Genomic DNA, 7,791 nt, shown 5'->3' with positions numbered 1-7,791 from the left:
ATATCGAAGCTGTAGACGCCTATGCCGCTATTTGGGCGAAAAAAGTATGACACGCTGAGGAAAACGGTTGCTGGCGATGAAGGAGGGAATGAGATGCGTGTGATGCTGAGGTCAGCTCGGCATATTGCTTCGACTAGCGCAGCCCCGGAAGATAAGCATGTCATCACTGAGAATCGATAAGGTGATCTTCACTTGACTCTGTTGGTCTTGAGTTGTAAGTTTAGTTCACATGTTTCTCTCTTATACGAGAGTCAACAATAGAGCTGTGTTTTCAGGCTTGCCTGAGCAGTTCGCCATTTTTATTCAAGGAACTGGTTTCCACGAAAGTGGCAGTTCCACACTTGGTTAATTTTTGTAATGATCATCGATCTGGATTTCCTGGGTAATCCCAGCAGATCGGTGGATGTAGCTATTATGATGCATGGTTATATAATCTGATTGGAGATGTTCCGTATGTATATTACCGTGGACTGGTGTGTAATTAGCGCTCTGCTTAGGAATCTAGTAATATACGTCCTGTCTTGTGGACACCCTAGAAATATAGGTCGTCGACGTGACAGGGATTGGAGGGGTCAATGGATCATGCGGGCTCCAGGGAGCGATCTGCTCATGGGGAGCGTTCTGGTGTAGTCAATCGTAGACATATAAGTCATCAGCATAACAAGACCTATAAAGGCTGTAGAGCCTGTAAGCTCCAGAGAGCTGTATGCTCGCGGAGAGCGTTCTCGTGTAGTCGATCCTAGAAATATAGGTCCTCGACGTAACAAGACTTGGAAAGGCTATAGAGCCTGTAAGCTCCAGAGAGCTGTATGCTCGCGGAGAGCGTTCTCGTGTAGTCGATCCTAGAAATATAGGTCCTCGACGTAACAAGACTTGGAAAGGCTATAGAGCATGTAAGCTCCAGAGAGTTGTATGTTCAAATTTGGAGAGCGTTTCGTGCGGCATACCGGTCTTTGGTTGAGAATGGTGGACCCAGTAAGCGTGTTGTTTATCTGTGCTGTGTGAACTGGTTGACTTGTCACTACAAGTAAGTAGATTATACCTTACTAGCTAACCCAAGAAACGTAATTTTCATTAATATGAACATAAAGATATACAACGTGAATATCGCTACTGGTAAAACTTTTTCAGTAGGTAAGTATTCCAAGGGCCAGGCAATATCTTCCCGTCTTGGGTTCTTAGCCAGTATGCTCCATTGCCGACGACGCGTTCCACGATATAGGGGCCTTCCCATATGGGTGATAACTTGGAATCGTCTTGCGTCTTTTTGAGCACTAAGTCTCCAGGTTGAAAAGACCTAGGATGAACTCGCTTGTTGTAGGAGTTCTTCAGAGTTTGCTGATAAGATGCGACTCTGATGGCAGCTAAGTCCCGCTTTTCTTCCAACAGGTCGACTTCTCGTGCTAACACGGAGTCGTTATGTCCTGACTCGACCAGTTCTGATCGAGTCGTAGTAACTGTTAGCTCGGTGGGAATTACGGCTTCTGTGCCATAGCATAAGGAGAATGGTGATTCGCCGGTACTGGATCTAGCTGTGGTGCGGTGAGCCCAGAGAATATTCTCTAATTGATTTGGCCATTGGCTCTTATTCTTTTCAATCTTTTTCTTCAAGTTTTCCAAGATTGCTTTGTTACTGGCTTCTGCCTAACCATTACTCTGAGCGTACGGTGGAGTAGAAAATGCGTGAATGATCTTCCACTTGGCTAGAAACTCTTTGACCGTTCTGCCTTTGAACTGGGGCCCATTATCCATGACTAGTGTGTGTGGCAAGCCAAATCTGGTGATGATGTGGGTCCAAATGAAGTTTCGGACATGTGACTCTTTGACGTGTGCTAAAGGAATAGCCTCGACCCACTTGGTGAAGTAGTCGGTTGCAGCTAGGACAAAGCGAAAGCCAGTACTCTTCTGTGGGATGAATGGGCCCATAATGTCCATGCCCCACGTAATGGAATATTACCCGCGGGCTCGCTATCTTGTCGATTCGCGAGCAGGTTGGATGATATTGTGGCCAAACGTTTGGCATTTGAGACATTTGAGGACATATGCTTTGGCATCGATCTGCATCCGAGGCCAAAAATATCCTTGAGAGATGGCCTTGTGGGCTAACGAGCGACCACCTGCGTGATTTCCACATTCTCCTTCGTGGATTTCGCAAAAAATCAACCCGACCGATTCGGGGTAATGCACCGTAAGTCGCGGGCCTCCAGCCGGATTTTTACGAACAATTTGTTATGAACCAAACAATAACGCCGGGCTTGGTAGGGGATCCGCTTAGTTTTGGTACGCTCCCTCGGGGGCGTCGCGGCTAGATATAATCAATGATGGGTTGCATCCATGCTTGACTCAACTGAGTGGCGGAGAGAGGAAATAGGTCGCTTATCATCAAGGTGTAGTCGACTTGGTATGCAGGTCGATCGACGACTTCTATGAGAATTTGTCGGGGAACGCAGCTCGGGGTCTGGGTAGCCAAGTAAGCTAAACTGTCTGCGTGGCGGTTCTCCCCACGCAAGAAATGATGTATGTGTACCTGCTTAAAAGAAGGCAATAACTGATGAACGACCTGAAGATACTTGGAAAGGTTACCTTCATGGGTAGTGTACTCTTTTGCAACCTGGTGAACGACCAGTTGTGAGTCACTAAAGACTTGGATCTCTTCGACGCCGAGCTGCAACGCCATACGAAGTCCCCTGATCAGCGCCTCGTACTCCGCCTCATTGTTCGAAGTGGCAAAGTCGATGCTTAACGGACTTTTCCATCACCGTTCCATCGAAAGTGAAACTAAGAAACCCGATGCGCCGCCGCAGGGATTGCTAGAACCATCTACAAAGAGAGACCGGTGGATTTGATGTGCTCCTTCAAACGGGAGGTCGGTCTCTTGTTCCCAATTGGGGTCATCAACGGGGAAATCCGTTAAAAATTGGCAACGACTGCCCCTTCACGGGAAATTCGTGGTACTTAATTCAGTGGTGTTCGCCGAAGTTCTTCAAACCCCAAACCGCCATTCGAGTAGTTTTGTTTTCTTTGTGGAGAATTTTCTTCAATGGGAGGTCGGTAAGAACTTTGATTTGATGCTACTGAAAGTAAGGCCTGAATTTCCGTGCGAATATAACAAAAAGCAAGTAACGCTCTTTCCAGAAGGAGTAATTCTTTTCCATTGTCGTGGCGTCTTGCTTGTGAAGTAGATCGGTTTTTTGAATTATTTTCCTCTTTGAAGAGAACTCGATTCGCGAAATCGGATATTGCCGGATAGAGCCCCGAGTCTCTCCATCTACGAGGTTTAGCTAAGGCGGGCGTGGTGAGGTACTCTTTGAGAGTGGCTTAATGCTTGATGACACCGACGCTCCATGAGAACTGCCGCTTTTTAAGGAGTTGCAAGAACGGTCTACACTTATCGGATGCCCTTGATATGAATCGGTTGAGTCGCGGCGACCATGCCCGACAATTTCTGTATTTGTTTCTTCGCGGCGGATCGGGCATGTCTAAGAACGCTTCGGATCTGGTCGGATTCGCCGATCCCTCATTTGAGACACTTGATACCCTAAAAAACTTGCCGGAGGACGCCCAAAAAGGCATTTTCTGGATTGAGTTTCATGCCCGCACGCAATCGAATCGAGAACGCTTGCTTTCAAGGCGGGCGAGGTGATCACCGGCTTTCTTACTCTTGACGACCATATCATCGATGTAGACCTCCATGGTGTCGCCTAACATGTCTTGGAACATGTCGGTGACCGGCGTTGATATGTCGCCCGGCGTTTTCAAGCCGAATGGGAGAACGTTGTAGCAATAGATCCCTTGCTCTGTTATGAAAGAGGTCTTCTCTTGATCCTCCCTGCGAAAGGGATTTGGTTGTACCCATCATGACGCGTCCATGAAGGAGAGAAGCTCATGACCACAGTCCGGTCGACAAGTCGGTCAATCGCGAGGTAGGGAAAAACGTCTTTTGGAGTGGCCCGATTTACATTAAGTAAAATCGACGATAGGCAAACCGTTCGTTCTTTTGGGATGCGGCCACGATGTTAGCGATCCACTCCGGATAATCTACTTTTCGGATAAAACCGACTTGCTTGAGTTTGTCGACCTCGTCATTGATGGCTTTTTGAAAACGCAGGGATAGTCGGCTGGGTCGTTGGCGTACTGGTCTAGCATGGGGATTAACATTTAATTTATGGCATGCGACTGCGGGATCTATCCCATGCATATCGATATACGACCAAGCAAAAACATCTTTATTCATAGATAAGAAATTTACAAGGTGAGATCTGAGTGTGGGGTCTAGGTTAGCCCCTACATATCTGAACAACTGGGGTCGTCTTCGGTGCCAAGATTCACTTTTTCTTTTTTACGCATTTGGGGTTTTACAACCGACGATGGAAGCACCGCTTGGCGACTTCGCTATCGGAAAAGGTCGAACACTGGTGGGACGACCGACCGGGCTACCGAGGGTGGAGCGAATTGTTATTGCACGCCGGGGGTATCCACGACCTGGAGAGTGGGACCTGGCTGCAAGCACATTGATCGCGGCTCTTTGTTATTGTTGATGGCGGGCGGCCCGACATGAGCTGGGACGATCTCGAAACTTTAACCGACGGCTATCGTCATTGGATCAATGCTAGAGATCTTTCTTTGGGCATTGAGGACTCGGGGAGCGAAAAGGGTATCGGCGATGGAGAGAACTTCGCTTGTAAAGAGAGCCCCGTTTTTTGCTTGGCGGTTCGGGGTTGGACTTCGCGACTAAGTCACGTGCCATTGTAGGCTGGAGGGTTCTGTATGGTGGGAAGCGATTCACGGCGGTATCATCCGTTGATTTGACACGGGTTGCAATGGTACGCTTCAAGTTGATTGCTTCTAAGTTCCATCATGCCTCGAGGTCCCGGAAACGGAGAACTTGATGTAAAGTGGACTGCATCGCTGCATCGATGAATCCAGCGTCGTCCGAGGATGTAATCAGATGGCGAATTTTGTCGTCTAGAACGCAGAATCATGTATTGCGGTGATCTTGTCCTCTCTAGAGCCCATCGACCTTTGGAAGTATAATATCACCGATGGGATCGCCTACGGATCCATTGAAACCATAAAGGGGCGATCGGGTCGACGAGGGACGGACTTGGGAAGGCTCATCTCTTGCATGGTGTGGTAGAACAAGATGTCACGAGAACGGCCGGTCGATCGAATCGCGCTTGATCGATCCGGTCGCTAATTTTGACATGGACAACCAATGCATCATTATGAGGGAGGCAGACTTTGCTTAAATCGGCCTCCGTAAAAGTGATATCGCCTGCGCTGCGACCTGAACCACGCGGGGCGTGAGCTGCCTGGGAGGTGAAATGATAGACTTCCTGAAGAGCGCCGACACGACGTCTTTTCTCTCTGGATGAGGTGATGGAATCATCCGGAAAAGTAATCACGTGAATGGTTCGATCATTGTCACGATCGGATGAGTGCTGCCGGCGTTCGTGGCGCGAACGATCTCGTGGACGCCCCTTCTGCGTGGACGACCTTTGAAACTCTTGGGAGTGGCGAGATGGAGATCGACTCACGGACTCGACGAGCTATCAGTTTGTGTCGCAAATCACCGTCAGGAATGCGAGTGTACTGTTTGATGTGGCCGGCTTCCACTAGATCCTGGAGATAGTGTTTAAGCCCCCAGCACTCATCAGTTTCATGGCATTTGGCGTTGTGAAATGCCAAAAATGGCTTGTTAGGGCGATCCATCGGGTGGCCCCCTTCCGGGCCGGAAAAATGGGGCTCGCTTAATTTTACCTGAATGTAGCTGGGGGAGCGTCGGGATGGCTTAACTCTCATCGCTTTTTCGAGCCGGGTCTTTGCCTTTGGTGCAAGTGACCTAGCGCTTCTTTGCCCGTGGTGTACGATCCGAAACCGCCGCGACCTCGTGGTTCTCGCTAGACCGTGGAGTTTTAAAGTTTCACGCAACTTGATGTACTTGTCCACTTGTGGCGTAGAGAGCTCGGACAATGTCTCTGGGCGTTCCTTCATCAACGACCTAGCTAGGTCGGTGTTTCGCACTCGGCAAGCATTGGAAAAGGCCAGTGTGGCGAAAGATTCTTTCAAGCCACTTTCCATGCACTGTGATTCGCCTTGAACCGCCCTAGGAATTCACGAATAGTTTCGTCCTCCTTGAATGATAACTGAAACAAAGAATCAAGATCTGACTTCTTCCGCCTGTTGTGGACGCATCGGGTGGCGAACAAATCGAAGAAGTCGTTCAAGGTTTTTTATAAATCGATTCGATGAAAAAGAACCAATCGAGGCGCCATCCTTGAGGTCGGGCCGGAAATAATCTGCAGGTGGAGATTATCAAACTCGTGGAGTATAAAGTGCCAAACTCGAATATAGCGAGCCACATGTCGACCGAGGGGCGTCTTTGCCGTCATTACATGGGAAAGCGTGGCTGGATAAAGTCTTGTGGAGAGGCTTTATTGAGGACCTCTCGGTGAACGGAGATCTGGCGATACGCCTTAAGCATCTTGTGCAATAATGCGGTCGAATCCTTCTTTGCGCGTTCGGCCGATCCTTTGGGATAACTCATTAATCTGGCGATTAACGTCATTGATCTTTGTTCTCGCTCCGTTGCCGATTTGTTGTTGCCGGTAACTATCCACGAGAACGCACGTAAAGTAGCATTTTCTTCCCCGAGCAAGGAAATGCTCTCATTCGATTATTCTAACCGGTGGGCAAGGTCTTTGGACTTGATCTTCTATGCTAACCATGCTTCGTGGGCTTGAGAGTTAGAGATGGATGAACCGATCTAAAGTGGCTCTCAAGTAATCGAAACCACGACGGCGCCAATGTAAAGGGGTGTTTTGGATTTCTTGTTGGGACCGAAGTTAAACCCGAGTTTAACCGCCTCACGATCCTCTTCTTAGTTTTTCTCCTTTTTTTATTTCTTTTCGGGAGAGGAATCGGGCCCGAGCGTAGTTCAATCGGTGGTATTTATAGGCTAGGGAAGGATCAATCTAGGAGACACGTGTGTTTATGATACGTGTAAGGTCGAGATCGTGTATGAGTGTCGAAATTTGGTTATATTATAAGTCATGCACTCATTGGGTGCGATGAGGTTATCCCTATTTTCCGGGGATGGGTAATGATTACCCCGATGGTTATCATTACACGCAGGCGCTCGCCATGCGCCAGTCTTGAAATAACTTCGTCCTCCTTTCTCGTAGGTCGCTCTTGGAGGTCGGAGTGATTACCCCTGATGGTTATGATTACACGAGGCGTTCTGCCATGTGCTCGTACTGACATAACTTCGTCCTCCTTTCTCGTAGGTCGCTCTTGGAGGTCATTTTGCGGGGGGTGTTCCGGGGAGCGCCACGCGGCTTCGGTCTCGGGGTCGGCGTTCGAAGTTAAACGCTGCACGTGTGCATAATAAGATATCGCTCCCCCTGGTCATGATTGTCATTCTCTCTTGGAAGAGCGATTTATTTCTGTAAGCAACGGTTCGCATCTTCTATAATTGATCTGCCTTATGCTTGAAGCAAAGAGTTCGGAGGTACACTTTTCAACATAAAGAATCATGTCTATTTGAACACGAATGCTAATTAATTTTTAATGATGAATACCAGTGGTTAAACTCTTGGATTACCTTTCTGAGAATAGTGTGTTTTCTAGTATTTTTCTGAGTCGTAGCAATATTAAATTTCATGACTATATATGTATCACTGTTACAACCTCTTTACCGCGAATCTCGTCAATCTCTAACTTTACTCACATTCACTCTATATTTTGGATCGGCTGCACCAATTTGGTTGCCTACGTACCCATTTCGGGATC

This window comes from Coptis chinensis, chromosome 1, assembly GCF_015680905.1.
Source record: "Coptis chinensis isolate HL-2020 chromosome 1, ASM1568090v1, whole genome shotgun sequence".
Taxonomy (NCBI): domain Eukaryota; kingdom Viridiplantae; phylum Streptophyta; class Magnoliopsida; order Ranunculales; family Ranunculaceae; genus Coptis; species Coptis chinensis.
This window is presented reverse-complemented; position numbering follows the sequence as displayed.